Source organism: Leguminivora glycinivorella, chromosome 4 (assembly GCF_023078275.1).
Source record: "Leguminivora glycinivorella isolate SPB_JAAS2020 chromosome 4, LegGlyc_1.1, whole genome shotgun sequence".
NCBI lineage: Eukaryota > Metazoa > Arthropoda > Insecta > Lepidoptera > Tortricidae > Leguminivora > Leguminivora glycinivorella.
This window is the reverse complement of record NC_062974.1, coordinates 16,797,942-16,817,101: the sequence shown is the minus strand read 5'-3', so window position 1 is coordinate 16,817,101 and position 19,160 is coordinate 16,797,942. Positions and strand designations below refer to the sequence as shown.

The 19,160-nt window shown below is 36.7% G+C and overlaps 1 pseudogene; it reads right to left on the bottom strand.

Annotated features, from left to right (window-relative positions):
• LOC125225694 overlaps positions 1-19,160 on the bottom strand; it is a 160,424-nt pseudogene that overhangs the window by 115,407 nt on the left and 25,857 nt on the right.

Below are 19,160 nucleotides of genomic sequence, written 5' to 3'. Positions count from 1 at the left end.
CTAGTATCCAGTAAAAATGACACAGCGTAATTTTTCTCATGTGATTGTATTGTATCATTAGTTATGTTAGTAGGACGCTTAGAGACCTTATACACCTCTAAGATTTTTGTTTTCATTATATAGCGTAGTTATATAAAATTTATTTAAAGTATGATAGTACACTGACCCTTAGAGACCTTTACATCTCTAAGTCACGTTGAGCATGTAATTAGTTATGTATAGCTATACTAGGCATTGTTGCCCTCTTTAATGTCACCTACAAGCTTAATGTCGTGTTTCACTGTGTCGATTTTTCTTTTGTCAATTTGCTGTTAGCTTGAACATGTCATGCTCGCTTAAAAGTCTTTGCTTACGGTGGCGTGTTGATCGGGTCGCCACCTTCCCGAATGGAGGTTGAGGGAGGCGATGGCTGAGATACGCGTCATACTCGTGAACGGGTGCTGTTTGTGGAGACTGGTCTGTTCAAGCTTACCTGGGCCACATGTTTTGTTAGATTATTTAACTTTACTTTTGAGCGGATTGCGAGACACTACATTCGGTTCTTGTAAGAATTAAACTTAAGTAAGTAATGTCTTAAGGATGACACTAGAGACCATCACGTTGTCGTTTAATTTAGTTAATTTTAGCTTTTGGACACTTAGAGACTTTATACATCTCTGAGATTTTGATTATATTTTATTTTAAAATAGACTCCTTACTTTAATGACCTTGTTGTCGTTTGATTAAGTTAATGTTAGTTTTTGGACACTTAGAGACCTTATACATCTCTGAGATTTTGATTATATTTTTAAACTTAATTTGTAACCTTGATTGGCCCTTATTTGTAAACTTGATTTGTTCTTTAATGATTGACAACTAGAGACTTGTACATCTCTTGAAATGTGTAATTTAGCTGTTCATTTTCTGTATTTTTTATTTTTTTTGTATTATTTGACAAAGGTTTTTACTTTTAAATATTTTAATTTTATAAAATTTGACTCTTGGAGACGCTATACATCTCCATGGATTATTTGATTAAGTATAATATTTTTACTTGTAATATTCAGTCTTTTACAACTATTGAAGTATTATAGATTTCTTTTATCTTTGTATCTGTTTGCACTTTCTTTATGTATTGATTATAGTTAGTAATAATATGACATTTAGAGACTTTATACATCTCTAATTCTATATCAGTGTATAGCTACTTTGCTTATGATTAATATTTTTAGTTAATATTTCTATTAATTTCATTTGTTTAACTTTAATGAATACTCTGTAATGTTGACATGTAAAAGTGCCCCCGTGGCCTATTTGCTGAATAAATGATTTTGTATTTTTGTATTTTGTATTTTGACATTTCTAGTGCAAGTTAATTGTTTTGATGTTAATTAATGTCCCTTAAAAAATCCGTGACTAATTTGGTAACACTTTATACTTAAAATAAGATAATTATCCTCAATTTAACCCCCTTATGGGACGAATATCTAAAAACTCTGAAATTACTTTTCACCTATTTTTATTACTTATATTTTCAACAAGTTTCAAGTTCCTAATTCAAAATAAAAATTTGATCCCCATACAAACTTTCATCCCTTTTTAAGACCCTTAGTCCGATTTCACGTTATCCGATTCGATATCGGATGTCGGAAGGATTTCAATGGAAAAAATCCAAGATGGCGCCTGTAATGTATGGGATAACGGTCCGACATCCGATATCGGATCGGATAATGTGAAAACGGCCTAAACCGTCGCAAAATGGCATTTAATGTATGAAGAATTTGAACAACACTTGCAAAAGGTTACTTAGTACAACCAAAAAAATTTTTCTTGATTGTTTGTTTCATTGTCAGTTTGTCGCAAGTATAATTTTAATTTTTGTTACTGGTAAATTACTATCACCATATGTTGTCTGAAATAAACGGATTTATTATTATTATTATATTTTAAAGTATACAAAAACGTCAAAATCTCACGGCAGAGGCACGGAACTAGTACATAAATTCGTAGATTGTTAAGGGGCTCCACACGGTTTTCATCGGTTTTTGACAAGTTTTGAGTTGAAACTCCTAAATTTGCACTACAGATAGAATACAGTTATAAGACCGACGGTCATCGGTTTTTCGATCTTTAATCTCTATTCGTAAGAGCCATATTTTGAAAAAAAAAAAAAAAAAAAAAGAATTCTTTATGAATTTTTTAAAGATGGTTAAAACACTTTTATCGAAAATTGATTTTAGTGAAGGGTTACATCCGTGAAATCGACATGTTTGGATTTTCTAAAAACCTTTTCTAAAGACCTTTGGTTTTTCTAAAAATTCGAGAGAAATTTTAATTTTAAACTCATTAAAACAAAAGTAAAAAACCAGTTTTGGGTGATTTTTGAAAGTGTAAATTTTCCCGTCCTAGGGAAAAAAGTACCCGTAACATTGAAATAAATCATCAAACTATTTTTTTATCATTATAGTACCACATAATCTAACTGGGGCATGAATGCATTTTTATTTAAGGTTAGTAGAATTAACTTTAAAAAAAATCAAACACCTGAAACATCATTACCCTGGTGCGTCCATTCGTCTTATTGTGAGTAAACTACTTCAAAAAAATAAGTCAGGAATTTAAATCAACTATTACTTTTAAGTTAAATCGTTACAGCATTAGTTTATGATTTCAATAAAAAAATGGTTCCTGTTTTTACTGTATTTTCTTGAGCATCTGTAATGAAAGGTTTGTCCGGAGCTTAGCTATCATTCCCTTGGTGCCTCACTAAACAACGTGCATACCCCTACTTAAACACTTTTCAAGGCTTTGAGCCCACCGTGCCTAATAAGCGTCCGTAGCGCTCCCGACACCGCGGGGAGGGGACATGACAAGTCGTAGGAGTTCTGAGCTATGAAGGTAAATATATCATTTCCCTGGCTGTGGGTCACTGTGATTATCATTAATTCATTACCCTATAAAATTTGCTAATATAAAATTGCTATAAAATTTATACTTGCAATAAGCTTAGCGTCTTTAGTGATAATAATAGCATATGGATGACTGCATGTATTGATATCTTCATATTAATTACAGTTTCTAAAAAATCGACAAAAAACATACTTTTTCTCATTCCCCTGGTTCTCATTCTCTTGGATTTTAAACAGGGTAATGATAATCTTCCTAAGCTTTTTGGACTAAATTAATTGAAAGTGATGCCTATTCGATAAATATACTTATGGTTAAATATAAATTCATATTTTATTACAACTATAAAGAAATTTGTTTAAAAAAATACGCCAAGGGAATGACATCAAGAATCGAATTATCAGGAATGACCCTTTTTCACCCTAAGATTGTTCAACTTTGATGCCAAATATCACAGAAACAATGAGCTGTGAAGTAATTTTGAGATACTTACTATTTATTTTGTTTAAAGACGATGCTGTTAATATGATGGCTTTAGAAACTATCATAACATCAATGGATTCAAATCGAAGGTCATTGGCGCAGGGAACGCCCTTAACCAAGGAATACATCCCTCCATTGCAGTCGAGGTAGCCTTACACAGAGTTTCAAGAAGGCTTGTGTTGTGGGTAAGAGTTCATATAAATACTTATATACATAGAGTGTGAATGGTGCCCGGGACCGCGGCGCAGCAGGCAGGGTCACTCAAATATGTACTTAAAATTCATAATTCTGCGGAGAACTCTGTTTTCCTTAATAACACAAGCAAAATTACTAACAGTTTTAATGAAGGTAGGTAGGTGTCAGTTTCACATCATTTACTTTACCTATTATTTCTTTTATCTACTGCAAAAGATTGCCAGAGATCATTTTTGTTTTTTTTTTTTCAATCTAAATACCGTGGTTTAATGTGTATGCCTCATTAGTAGGTACTTACATAATTATGTTATTTATCGCATGACTAAGAATATGAATTATAAATATATCTAAAAACATTTTTGAAGATTTTAGGAATGGTTATAAATATTATACTTAATTCAAAATGTAACACTCTACGTTTGTTTCACACTAATTAGCCTAGCTGGTTAATTTACTTTTAATAATATTGATACGATATTTAGTTGAACTTACGAAATTAAAACAAATTACTTTTCGAAACAACTTTCGAATTACAGCCAATTACTAAAAGTTTCAAGACAGCTATTGGCGATAAGTCTACTTAAAAACTAAACGAAGTTTTGTTTCGACAAGTTAATATCACGATCAACAACATTATTTTGTAATTTTGCTGAAGTAATTCACTTTCACTCGAATTAATAAAAAACAGGTGAGACAAAGAAACGTTTCGGTTTAATAAATTGAGTTACGGCCTAACCGCGTAAGGGATAATCTAAAGAAAAGTCAGAAAAGTGAACAAGCTTGGCAAGGTTTACGCAAATTTTACACGAAAATTTTCTTAACTTACCAAGTTGGTATTATTACGAAAACAGGGGCAGAGTTCGACTTTATCCAGCGCGCCTTGGAGATGTTAAATTTGATGATAACAATTTATGGTGTAAAGTTACGTTGTGCTGTTTATATCTGACTTCCTTCATGGGGGCAAGCATTTGCGCGGGTGTGTGATAAAGCGTCGATAGACTCACCGTGCTTCCCGGTGGTAGCTGCCGCGAGGGCGGTGCTAAGTACCAAGAGGTGCAGCAGCATGCTCCGTCCCCCCTTTCCGGGCGCGCATCGAGCTGAAAGCGCACCGCTGACACCGAACACTGAAACAAAATTAATACCCGTCCATTAAAACATGCCTCCCATCCCACCAAGATTATAACAGTTCCAATGTTTAAGCGATCTGAGAAATGACTCAAATTGGACAGTTGTTAATAGGTTCCCACGCCTTCTCCGTTGTGAAATCGTAAAACTGTAGCGGAGTAAAACCAGAAACAAGTTTCGCGTTGCGAAATAAAATATAATTCCGCCGAGGAACCGGAAGCGGTTTGAATAACAACTCTTTAATTGAAAGTTTAGCAATTTGCTGTACCCTCTCGAATGGACCCGAAGGCGCGAGGGGCAACTTTCATCCACCGCGTTTCAAAATTGAACGTAGGCAGATGCGCTTAATTACCGGCCCAGATGCTTGCCTCGCCCCGCGCCGCGCTCATCTCGGAATGAACCTCCACCTTAGACCCCGCCGACGATATTTGCCCGCTTAGATGCCTCCAAATGCTTTTTTCAGACTTTAATTCTCCGCTCTGTTATTAGTAAAATTGCAAAAACTAATTACGAAATGAGCAGCAAAGTACTTGAATATTAAATCGGCAAATTTATCATTATAATGTAACAAATGTAACTCTCTAACATAAATTTTACTGTATTTTTGCAAAATGTAGTCTACGTGAGTCTACTTAGGTACATAATTATATTTCTGATCTGTATGATTTTGTTTACAATATTGGGACTTTATTTGTATACCGTTGATAACATTCGCGAGTATCATTGTACCTGCCTATTGAACGGAATTTGATCTTTGGAAACCTGAAGAGAGGTTGAGTTTTCCAATATCGTGCCACTAAGTACCCTCTTCGCTGAGATACGTGATATAATATGAGTCGTAGGCAAATAGAGAGATAGCTGGCATAAAGACGTCGTTTCGAAGGTCTGTTGCGGGGCCGAGCCGGGGAAGTGAGGCGTACAGTGTCACGCGAGTGAATCAAAATTCCCTTTACATTTTATCTAACTGCAAGGGCGGTCGAGTTTATGTTCCTCGCCCTACTTGATTTAGTTTTGATGACAGAGGGGAGCGGCTTTTAGATAAATGATTTCGAACCGCCTCATACCCGTCGACACTGAGAAGTAATTTCGAGTACGGATTTGCAACAATGTTTTAGTTTATAGGTTCTCGATGCCTGTTGGATTTAATGCAGCGTTTATAAGAAAAGTAATGAAATGGATTTCGTCGATAAGGGATGGGTAAGTGGATTAGATAGTATTGCTTAGACAGGGGAAAAGGGAAGTTAGGTAAATATTAGTAGTAGAACAAATGCTGTTAGTCTATTGTTAGTTAATATAAATAAAATTATTCCAATGAGATAACAAGAGTGCATGGTGCAGTTAAAGAACTACATTATTTTCCCTGAGTCTGCAGGTACTAGCTGTATTAAGTACCTACATCGGTTAAGCTCAGTCTGTTATTTATACCTTTACTTTTAGGTCAAAACAGTAAAACTCATGCATGGGCAAAACATAACTGATTGTAAAGACTCCGAGTATTGCAGTTTGCACTGACTTATGGCTTACGGCCCTGACATGCTTAATACTGATACTGTTGTCATGGGCAAAACACATTCACATATTTATAGTCAATGACAAAAAACAACATTTCAAAGATTTTTTTTTTACATTTGAAAGTAACTGAATAATAACTGATGTGGTAGTGGGCAACAACCCTTCCAATTATACTTCCATGTAAGTTACAAACGTAACTAATTTTAATGTAGAATGGGTGACTGTACGCTAAGATGTACATCTGATTAGTTAAGGGGTGCTTGGTCCCTTTCTCACATATACATAAGTCAACATGACAGATAAGGACAGCGTTTTTTTTGGCTAATTCAGGTTTTTAAAGCGTTAATGAAAAGCGCCATTAGTAATTGATAAGATATTATTATCTATTAACACTAGTATAAGTCTTTTAATATAATTTAAGGTACTAACTTTGAAAATGAGTGCTTCATTTCGCCGTTAAACATAAGTTTGGCGAAAAAACTAGAAACTGTATAACTGTAATCTTTGTTTTCAATAAATTAAAAAAAAAGAAATTACTACATCAATAAGCTTTCGTTTTAAATATTATTCTTTTTTCAAAAATCGACCATATTCATATTCATTATAAAGAGCAGTTTTCAATACAAAAATACTGGTATCATTCAGTGATAAAATGCAGTAACTAGCATAGGTGGCCAGTTGTGTGGCCAGTTACTGAACAGATACTATTTGTTTTACGAAACCTGTAAAACAAATAGTATCCGTTATATTATGTCGATAATCATATACGCTATGCCAAAAAGACGAAAATATGATAAAGCAATAGAATGATGGTTCTTGTCGGGCAGCTGCTAAACGATTTGGGGTACCAAGAAGTAGTATCCAGTTTAGGCTTCACAATCCTACATTAAAATTCAATTCAAGACATATGTAATTTTATTATAGAATCAGCCAGACGTGGGTTTCCCCTAAAAAAGGGAGACGTACAAACTTGTATCGAAGATTTTTTGAAGGTGAATCCCAGAACAAACCCATTTCGTAATGGTAAACCGGGAGAAGTATGGTTTAAGGGCTTTTATATAACGTCATCCTATTTTATCAACCCGAACTTCCGAAGGAGTGACGAATACTAGCGCCTGTGTTTTAGAGAAATGGTTCAATGAAATTAGGCAACATTTTAAATAAGAAAAACTAATAGGTACAAGTGATTCAGGATCCTCGAAGAGTGTTTAATGAAACAGGTTTTAACCTTTGCCCAAAAACAGAGAAAACACGACCAAAAAGAAGACACGCCAGATGAAGTTTGCGACGGTGGAGCATTAGAATGCTATGATCATTCAAAAACGGAGTGACGTAGGCTCTTTGTGGGATATTGAAGCAGAAACGAGCACACGCATTCTGCACCCGTTGAATAAATCGTTTCATTTTTTTCCCTATGTCATAAGTGCTACAAGGAAAGCAACACAGGCCCAACGGACGTTAATGACAATTGATCGGTTTATATCACTTTTTAAAGAAGCCAAAGAACATGGTTTTTAGCTAGGCCTTGACAAAGTAACGATGCTAAAGTAAATATAGTATAAAATGGTATTGTGTGTTAGTAGATATTTTGTCTAAAATACTCGGTTCTTGATACCTCTGCATTCAGCTGCGGAAGCCTTTAGCAGAAACAAAAAGTAAAAGTCTTGACTGATTTCAAAAACCTTCAACGTACCCTCAACAAGCTAATACAGTAGCAAGGTAACTAGACAAAGGCTCTCCAAACAACAAAGTTCGAACATTCTATTGTACAATAAAACTCAAGATTTCGATGACACGAGATACGTACGTATGTAAGGGTACCTAGCCGACATCACAATCGGTTACTCTCCGTAAGCGTATCGTAGCTATCTCTCCCTATCGCTCTTTGTAGTGACGCGACAGAGCCAGACTGCGCTTCGATCGACACGTAGCGTCAAAGTTTGTCTCTTTGGCTAGGCCGGAAGGTCCCCTTTCCTGAAGCTAACCGCACATACTCGTAGCTTAAGCGAACCGTAATGAAGATTAATGACGATGAAACACATATTTGTTACTGCAGACACTATTACCCATACTAAATGCCACACTTAATGTGTGACTGCAAATTGTTTTAAGAAAATATTGGCTTTTAATTGAACTCGTTAACGTTGCGACTTAACATTATCATTTATTTTATAGACCAGTGCCGATGAATGTGTTTCAATATAAGTAATCGGTAAAAAAGTTTATTTTGCTGATCTTGTTAATATTTAATACTAGCTTTTTGCCGCGGCTTGGCTCGCGTTAGAAAGAGACAAAAAGTAGCCTATGTCACTCTCCATCCCTTCAGCTATCTCCACTTAAAAAATCACGTCAATCCGTCGCTCCGTTTTGCCGTGAAAGGCGCACAAACAAACAGACACATACATTTTTCCCATTTATAATATTAGTATGGATAAAGCATTTTAAAGTATTTTCTACAACACCCCACTCAAAATTCAGAACTTAAGATTTATATCAACCCCTTATTTGCTTAGAGTGGCACTGAATTTTGAGGAGTTTAATGTGAAAAAATGAATTTATTTTCCGCTATGGATGAATGAATTTGGAATTACTATACAAGTATACATAATAGCACAGATCAAATAATACTATAATAGTAACTATAGCAGTTCTATATTCATTCATGCATGACATAAATTAGTAAATTTAAAATTAAAATTTCCAAAAACACCGAATTTGTTTACCTTTCATTTGTCTAAACTACCCTTATATAGAGGTTGGAGTTTCTATATTACAGTAAAACTTTCATGCCCTTTACATTAAACCGGCGGGATTTTATGTTGGTAGTAAAAAACATTAAATTACAATAAATTCATCATACTTATCTTATCGTAAGTGAAATACCTATAAAAGAACAACATCTAAACATTATATGAAAAACCCACTAGCCTTAATGGAGAAGGACAACAATACAAAGTTACATCAACCAAGAATTTGTATTCTTACGGCGTTCTTACACGAAACCAACAAAGTCATAGCGAATTATAGCTGGTGCCATCAAGTAAGTCACCCAGTTTTATCAAATCTAACCTTTGGTAACAAGACATTACGAGCGAAGACACGCGTCTTCATGAATGTCACAAACTAACGCTGATATCGCTAGAACACATGAAGGATCTCCTTAGGATATAGTGCATTTCTCTCGTGTTTGCCCGTTGCTGTATCAGAGCGAGTGAGACGCAACATAACCGAATGACATCTTTAAGATATCGTTCTGATGTCTTCGTATTTTTGAATCGGCCTGTATATCCTTACCCTCGGAAGTGTCGCGTGGCCCTTTGTACCCGTAACAGCCGTAATCGAGTGCCCAGTCCGCGACTAACGACTGCTTGATTAGAAGTAAGCATTAACGATAGCGATTGGAACTAAAGCTTAAGTATGCGACGGGACTTTTGGGATTAAGTATTCAAGTAGTATATTTGCATTCCAGTTATGTATCAGGTTGTTTATGTTGTACGTCTATGATACGTTAATAATCCTTACGCGTACTGGTTTATCGATACCTCCTAAGTATATTGAGGCAAGTGCAAAATAATGATTTTGCAGGAGAGCAGATCAAAGGTATACCTCTAAACTGAGAGAAAATACAACCAGTGTTCATGTTCGTTCAACAAGTTTTTTGGTTAAAATAGCGCCTACGTTCTCTTTGGTTCAAACAACAAGCTACTTGTCATTTGAATCGGCAATATATTTGAATCAACAAGTCGATTTTATAAAAACAACCTGACACATATTGTTTTAAACATACGTTTGGCTGATTCAAACGGATAAACCGCAACAAGTCGAACTTGTTAAATTCACAATGCAAATTTCTCTGTGTAGGTATCGGAACATAAACTAGTTTGTGATATGTACACATACCTTTATAAATAATAAATAAATATTATAGGACATTCTTATACAGATTGACTGAGTCCCACGGTAAGCTCAAGAAGGCTTGTGTTGTGGGTACTCAGACAACGATATATTTAATGTACAAATGCTTTTATATGCATAGAAAACATCCATGATTCAGGAACAAATATCTGTGCTCATCACAAATGCCCTTACCGAGATTCGAACCCGGGACCGCGGCATAACAGGCAGGGTCACCAACCGCTAGTCCAGACCGGTCGTCAAATGACATGACATTCCAAATACATACATTTCTTTATCAATTTCAATTAGTCTGTGTTCTATTTCTGGATCTTTTAATAGGTAAGACTGTTTTAGTAAGTTGCTCTAGTAGCACGCCTAACGAAGACATTTAACTGTCCGTCGGCGGAAATAATTCGTGTATAGGCGAATTTTGGCATAGTTGTAGGGAATGGTGTTCTTATCCACATGCTCAAAGTACTGATGGGTAGGGGAGGAGCTAACGGGTGGAGGGGGGTGTAAAGGTCCCTTTTTTTAGTTTTTCGCGAATAACTCTTAAACTGTGGCACATAGCAAAAAATGTTCCGAAACACAAGTAATCTACATAAAATTCTCTACAAAAAAGTCTTATACACTTTTTATCTGGGACCAATCGTTCATGAGATATGGAAGGGAAAAGATGGACAATAAAGGAATAAACTCATTTGTTTATGAACTATACGTTTATTCTTATAGAGACGCGGTAGCGTGTCAAGCCAGGTTCAAGTAACAAAAGTAGCAAGCAGCACCGTGTGTAATATTACACGAACCGTTTGGAGCCACATTTGACCCCCTTCTAACTCAAAAACTATTTCACATAAACGTGTTATAATGCAACGTAAAAAGAAACCAACGCGCGTAGTAAAAGTATGAGCTATAAGCGCTCCTCAATAAGCCCGGTACTAACAGCCCGCCTTAGTGCGTTTTCACATTATCCGATCCGATATCGGATGTCGGAAGGATTTCAAAGGCAAAAATCCAAGACGGCGCCTTAAATGTACGGGATATCGGTCCTACTTCCGATATCGGATCGGATAATGTGAAAACGCACTTCCCCGCGCGCGCGCGCAGCCCTTTATAAGCTACCGCGCGGCCGGCGCTCGCTCATCCCAGTCGTCCTCAAAACGTCGACGTAAGACCGCCCCACAAGGATGGGGTGCGACCAGATACAGCCCTCACAGCGCCCAGCGCGGAAGGGGCTACTCACACCCCAGCAGGGGTGTTGAACGACATTACAGCAGCGCTCGCTCAGTTTGTCTCGCGCAGCGATCCGATCACATTGTAGCTGACTTGACGAGCAAAGCATCACGACCGCCCGGTATTGCTTTGATGGGATAAATTCATAAATAAAATTCCTAACTATCTTCCGTCTCTACTTCGATGGGAGCTCCGTTAGTGCATGCTCCCGAGCATACACCACAGACACTGGAGTAGGCAATTCCTGCTTTTCGGCAGCCGCATCGCACCCCACACCCAGTCTTGCATCGGCAAAATATAGTTTTGAGAATGGAGTCAGGTGCCACTGGGTCGTTGGTTGTCACTGGCTTTAATATGCCATCGCCTCTTCTAGTTCATCCCCATTCAGTAGGTGGTAAATAAATTGTACGTTAAATACAAAAATATTTGTACGCCTTTTTTTTCGGATTCAATAAGTAAAATTTTCCTAAAATAGAGGTAAGTTTAGCACGTGTATTCATTATTCAAGCAGGCGTACAAATATTTTGTATTTAACGTACAATTTATTTACCACCTACTGAATGGGGATGAACTAGAAGAGGCGAGGGCATATTAAAGCCAGTGACAACCAACGACCCAGTGGCACCTGACTCCATTCTCAAAACTATATTTTGCCGATGCAAGACTGGGTGTGGGGTGCGATGCGGCTGCCGAAAAGCAGGAATTGCCTGCTCCAGTGTCTGTGGTGTATGCTCGGGAGCATGCACTAACGGAGCTCCCATCGAAGTAGAGACGGAAGATAGTTAGGAATTTTATTTATGAATTTATCCCATCAAAGCAATACCGGGCGGTCGTGATGCTTTGCTCGTCAAGTCAGCTACAATGTGATCGGATCGCTGCGCGAGACAAACTGAGCGAGCGCTGCTGTAATGTCGTTCAACACCCCTGCTGGGGTGTGAGTAGCCCCTTCCGCGCTGGGCGCTGTGAGGGCTGTATCTGGTCGCGCCCCATCCTTGTGGGGTGGTCTTACGTCGACGTTTTGAGGACGACTGGGATGAGCGAGCGCCGGCCGCGCGGTAGCTTATAAAGGGCTGCGCGCGCACGCGGGGTAAGTGCGTTTTCACATTATCCGATCCCATATCGGAAGTAGGACCGATATCCCGTACATTTAAGGCGCCGTCTTGGATTTTTGTCTTTGAAATCCTTCCGACATCCGATATCGGATCGGATAATGTGAAAACGCACTAAGGCGGGCTGCTAGTACCGGGCTTATTGAGGAGCGCTTATAGCTCATACTTTTACTACGCGCGTTGGTTTTTTTTTACGTTGCATTATAACACGTTTATGTGAAATAGTTTTTGAGTTAGAAGGGGGTCAAATGTGGCTCCAAGCGGTTCGTGTAATATTACACACGGTGCTGCTTGCTACTTTTGTTACTTGAACCTGGCTTGACACGCTACCGCGTCTCTATAAGAATAAACGTATTGTTCTTAAACAAATGAGTTTATTCCTTTATTGTCCATCTTTTCCCTTCCATATCTCTTGAACGATTGGTCCCAGATAAAAAGTGTATAAGACTTTTTTGTAGATAATTTTATGAAGATTACTTGTGTTTCAGAACATTTTTTGCTATGTGCCACAGTTTAAGAGTTATTCGCGAAAAACTAAAAAAAGGGACCTTTACACCCCCCTCCACCCGTTAGCTCCTCCCCTACCCATCAGTACTTTGAGTATGTGAATAAGAACACCATTCCCTACAACTATGCCAAAATTCGCCTATACACGAATTATTTCCCGCGAGATAGGCTTCATTGAGTGTGCTTACAATAAGTAATTTTGTTAGTCGAATGACCCTTTCACCCACGCTTTTTCATTGGTAGGTATTTATTGGCGAGAAATTGTCTGGTCTGTAAATAAATGTTTCTTCAAACAAAAAAGTCCCTTTGATACTGACCTTTCCGATCTAAATCGTACTTATGTATATAGAGCAATCCTCATCCTTCACATCATACATAGTTTGAGTCATTGAAATTTAAAACAAATTACTTTCATTCATTAATATTTTCAGCACAACCTTAGTCTATCCAACTTGCAAAAAATTAAATCATATACGAGCAATTATTGTATATTTATTTATTTATATATACCGGCAATTTTGAAAACAGCTGTAACAACTTCTCTGAAAATTTTATGCGAGGGTTTCCGGGGGTGAAAAATCGATCTAGCTTAGTCTTAGGTCCCAAAAAACGCGAATTTTCGAGCTTTCAAACTCCGAGCGTAGCTTGGTCGCCCAGGTACCTACTATGTCTTTAATTAAGCACACTGGGAAAAACGAGATTATAGTTATAAATAATGTTTGAATCATACGGTTGGTCAGCATTTTGTTTATCTATAAAGTTTATCTTTAGCTGAATAAGATTTATAGTGCAACTAAAACCATTTTGTCTCGAGATCTACGTGTGCAATAACTATGTAAATACGAGTAGCGAGCACGTTAGCATAAGTTTCTTGGTTATCAATCAGCATGTACGTTGGTTGAGAGATTTCTCAATGTACCTGAGCATTTGCTGTTGCTTCGTTTCTGCTAATGGAATATAATTCTGTATTGCCTGAAGCTTGATGGAAAGGACTGTAAATTACATTGGCGCGTTTATGTGTGTGTATATTAGAGTATTTACTTTTGTATGATTTAATATTATGAATATTCAGTTTTTGATCGTAATAAGCTGGTTAATAAGTATATGCCATTTCAAATACGAAGGCCCGATAGTACTTGAGATGATCATCAGCGTTAATTATGAGATTAGTAAAAACAAAAGATACCCGTACACAACGACCTGTACGAATTTGAGGTGATAGATAATAGATAACCAAAGGTAAACATTATTAGTTATTTTGTTGTTTCAAGTATTATCGGCCCTTCGTATTTGAAATGGATTAAACGTACCTTGGATATAATACGTCCTCTATAATGAATAATTGTGCAGAATTATTTTATTTCTAGGTACCAGCAGAGCTCCTATCAATCAAAACTATTAAGAAGTTCAAAAAGACCGTTTTGTTGAAATCAAAACTGGAAAACACTTTCTCTCGCCCTAATGCTAATAAAACATCAGCACACCAGCTGGTACCTGATTACCTTCCTTTCATTTGACGCCATTATGAATAAACATCAAACAGAGGTAAATGAAATGTTGCACAGATAGTTTAATAGCTCAAATTAGTTAGTGATAACAAGCGTAGTAATAGTGTACTAATTACTGCTTTGAGCAGGGTCTAATTTACGGCAATGTTTTGCACTTCATCAGAGCTCAGAACCTACATTAATTTCGACTCAATTCTAACTACAACTAAGCGAGAATCCACGAAGCGTGTTTGTTATAAATGCGAAATTAATTCAAAACGGTCAGCTATAAATCTCAAGAGATTTGGGGTAATAAAACAAAAAAATGAGATTTACCAATTTGATAAAACAAAAAGTTTGGCAAGTGCCCCTTAGGACAGGTCGTAAACCAACCATGGTTTCGCCTGTTTTTGGAGCTGGTATCTGATTTGATGGTCCAGTTTCTTGTGAGCTAGAAAGCCCTTGTAATTGTTATACTGACGTACACTTTGCAAAAGAAATTAATTTTGACTAGCAATTTTTTTTACATTTCATTCATCTCATGGAGCTGTATATTTGCCACCCACGCGACCACGTGCCCGCCGTTTCAACTTTTCATGCCTGTGGCGTTTTCACTGCTTTGAAACTAATGTATTTAAGTATAATTATAATGATCGAAACTTTTTCATTTACAAACTTATACATATAAGTACCAACTTCATTTAAATAAGGTGTCACACAGTTTTAATATCTATCATTTATAATTAAAATTAGGAAATTTTTACCTCAGTCCCTAGTGTAATTTTTTCAGAAAATTTTGAAAATATCTTACAAAATGATGTTTTAGCCTAATTTGTACTACATTGTATACGAGTATTCTCATCATAGGCGGCACGACCTGTTGTCAATCAAACATAGAGCAAACTTTTGAAAAACATATTCCACCATTTTTTATATAATTGTTTAAATATATAGGTATACGTAAAAAGATAGACACGGAAAATACTGTCACCATTCTGGCGCGCTCGAGGGCCATTTCATGGAACTTTACTCGAGCAGCATATTTTAATAATTTCTCTAAAAAGCCACTACTACAGTCGTTTTAATAGAAACTTATAGCTAGCAGTTAGACTGTTCAGAATTAGGAAGGTAATTGAAAGCAACGACTTCGCCAATCCAAACTTACACTTATATAATTAGGATAACTGAAGGATGTCATTTGGATATCGTGCATTTCGCTCTTGCTTGCCAGTAGCTGTATCGACGCGCACGGGCGGTATACTCTTGGGTCGACACGTTCGTTTTTCATCACGTTCCTAAAGTCTGATTCTGCTTTCGTCAGCCATTCTTCGTCGATGGTCTTTCTCAACTACGGTGTTCATCTTTATCTTAATCCGTCTCGTTCTTTACTCGTCATAATCTTCTTTCGGCATGTTCGCTGTTTTTCGTGTTGTTTCGTAGCCTCAGGCACTACCAACTTAGAATATGGTCAAATACGAAATGACAAAAAACGATTTTCCTAGAAAGTGTTTATAAAGTTCTACTTTTGTGATTTTTTTCATATTTTTTAAACATATGGTTCAAAAGTTAGAGGGCCGGACACACTTTTTTTCCTTTAGGAGCGATTATTTCCGAAAATATGAATATTATCAAAAAACGATTTTAGTAAACCCTTATTCATTTTTAAATACCTATCCAACAATATATCACACGTTAGGATTGCAATGAAAAAAAAAGTCACTCCCCACTTTACGTGTATGTGTAGGGGGGGGGGGTACCCTAATAAAACATTTTTTTCCACTTTTTATTTTGGCACTTTGTCGGCGTGATTGATATACATATTGGTACCAAATTTCAGCTTTCTAGTGCTAACGGTCACTGAGATTATCCGCGGACGGACGGACGGACGGACAGACAGACATGGCGAAACTATAAGGGTTCCTAGTTGACTAAATGTATGATGTTCAGAACTACGTCTAGGAATAGCAAATCATGGTCCGCATCCCATGGTGGCAGTCATGTAGAGAACATTTTATCCGTCTCAAAATTCTTACAGTACCCTGTCTTTACATTCTAGTGTTACTAACTGGTGTCGTAAAACACTTAAATAGATACGAGACAGAGGAAAAAAGAATCTCTAGAATGAACACACGTAGGAAGGACTTGGATAACCTGATAGCACCAAAATTAAATGTTGTTCACCACAAAACTATACAACTGCCTCCCGACCGAGCTCAAGTCAATACACGATGTGACCAATTTTAAATGCCGGTTAAGGGATTTATTGATTAGTAAATGCTATTACGACGTCAATGATTTTATTTGTAATTTTTAATGTATTTTTTAAATGTTCCTACTGTATACCAAAATTTGACTACCATAAGATTAATTAATATCCTAATACTGTATAATATAGTTAAATTGCATGTTAATTATAAGGTTGTAAGATATTCTAGTAATTAGAAAGTTTATTAATAGTATAATGTTACATTTCCGACATAATTGTAAAATTGTTATGGAATAAATATTATCTTATCTTATCTACTACGGAACCCTAAAAAGACCAACAGTTCATAATGGTCAAAGACGACGACTGCAGACTAAGATGACGAATGAAGAATGGCTGACGAAAGCAGAATCGGACTAATTTAGGAACGTGACGAAAAACAAACGTCGACCAAGAGTATACCGCACGGGCGAAACACACAATAACTGCATGACATCTTCGGACATCATTCCGATGTCAATGTACATTTGAATCGGCCGGTTGGAAGCTTTGGCCACGACTTGGAACGCATCCTTCGTATAGGTATGTTTTTAATGACCGTCTTCGCGACGCGCCCTCTCAACCGGTCCTCATAAAATTTTACGTAGACTACGTTTTGTAAAATAAAGTAACACCCCTGCCCATCCCTTCACGCTCCAACATAACAATGAATTCTAAGTACGAGCAGCTAGTTTTCATTAAATTCCATTTAAAAAAACAGTCAATTAAACAGTGGGGATTATTTCAGGGATTCATTTAAATGTTCCGAAACTGTTAGATACAAGTTACTCTTTAATCTAGGGATAGGAATGTATATGAAACTTTTACCGCAGTTTGACTATTTTATAACTAGGGAAATTCACAACCCCATTATCGTATTTCAGTAGTTGCTCGGAAGTCGTATTCATAAGCCGTCAAGTTCCTAATTGGGCCGGAGCATTGGCAAGTTTCGATTCATTCCTACTTACGCAAAAGAAACGAACTAAGATTTTCTTCGTTCAAAAATGACTTTTTCCAATCTCGCCCCTCTTTTGAATATATATAAGTACTTGTTTATAATAAGTACGCAGTATTCTAGGGCCATTTGCCCTGCCATAAACATGAATGGCGCCAAAACGTCTCTCTTATCTTGGGCATTTCTGGGAAGGGCGGAAGCGGGGCCCTAAAGGCGGTTTGCCGTTCTTCAAGTGTGGCCCTAAAGGATCTCGAAATAAGGGCCGAACAGATCCCTTTGAGGAAGAACTACGTTCTCGGGGTAAATGGATTGTGAAAGAGAAACTCGCCATCGATTCCGTTATTGATTTTTATTAACTTGATAGCACTCGGCTTTACCAAAGCCTTAATTTAAAACGTGAAGTAAATTGTGTCTGCGAAATGTTGTTTACTTTTGATCATGCCTATAATAGAAATTGGCTGTTTTCTAATATACTTACTATACTTACTAATATTATAAATGGAAAAGTGTGTGTATCTGTTTGTTTGTCCGTCTTTCACGGCAAAACGGAGCGACGAATTGACGTGATTTTTTAAGTGAAGATAGTTGAAGGGATGGAGAGTGACATAGGCTAGGTACTTCTAGCCTCTTTCTAACGCGAGCGAAACCGCGGGCAAAAGCTAGTTACTATAAATTACGATTAGTTTATCTAGTATAATTATTCATTAGATAATGTTGTACATGCCATTCTTTACCTAAATATAAGGTATGTAAGGTGCATTAAGGTAATTCCGAATGACAGAAATGCTCGGATAATTCCGAAAGGGAAATCTTGATATGATAGAAATAATGGTGATTTTTATGCGACTTTCATAATTAGACGACTTTCGGAATTACTCTAATGCACCTTACATACAAAACAATTATTTATTAATTTTATTTTGGATTTATATTCATAATTATTTTAAGGTGCTATTATTGCATTAAAGAGCACTCATAATTGTAACGACAGTAAAATTACTAAACTTATATTTTTTCAGCCTTGTCTTCATAAATAACATAACGGAATTGACGACCGGTCTGGCGCAGTCGGTAGTGACCCTGCCGGCTACGCCGCGGTCCCGGGTTCGAATCCCGGTAAGGGCATTTATTTGTGTGATGAGCACAGATATTTGTTCCTGAGTCATGGATGTTTTCTATGTATATAAGTATTTATATATTATATATATCGTTGTCTGAGTACCCACAACACAAGCCTTCTTGAGCTTACCGTGGGCCTCAGTCAATCTGTGTAAGAATGTCCTATAAAATTTATTTATTTATTTGTTTATAATTGTGTACTTTAATAAAAGAAGTAGATAGGAAACGGGCTACTCGAATTACTAATAACTGCAGACTTTTACTACATTAATAAATGAGAAAACTGAAAGCAGAGGGTAAAATTTAATAAAGTCCGCTTCTTGTTTGCATAGGTTAAACAATAATATTGTGTTTTCATATTATTAAGCGTCCAATGCCGTGTTGGAATAAAATATTTTGTTAATATT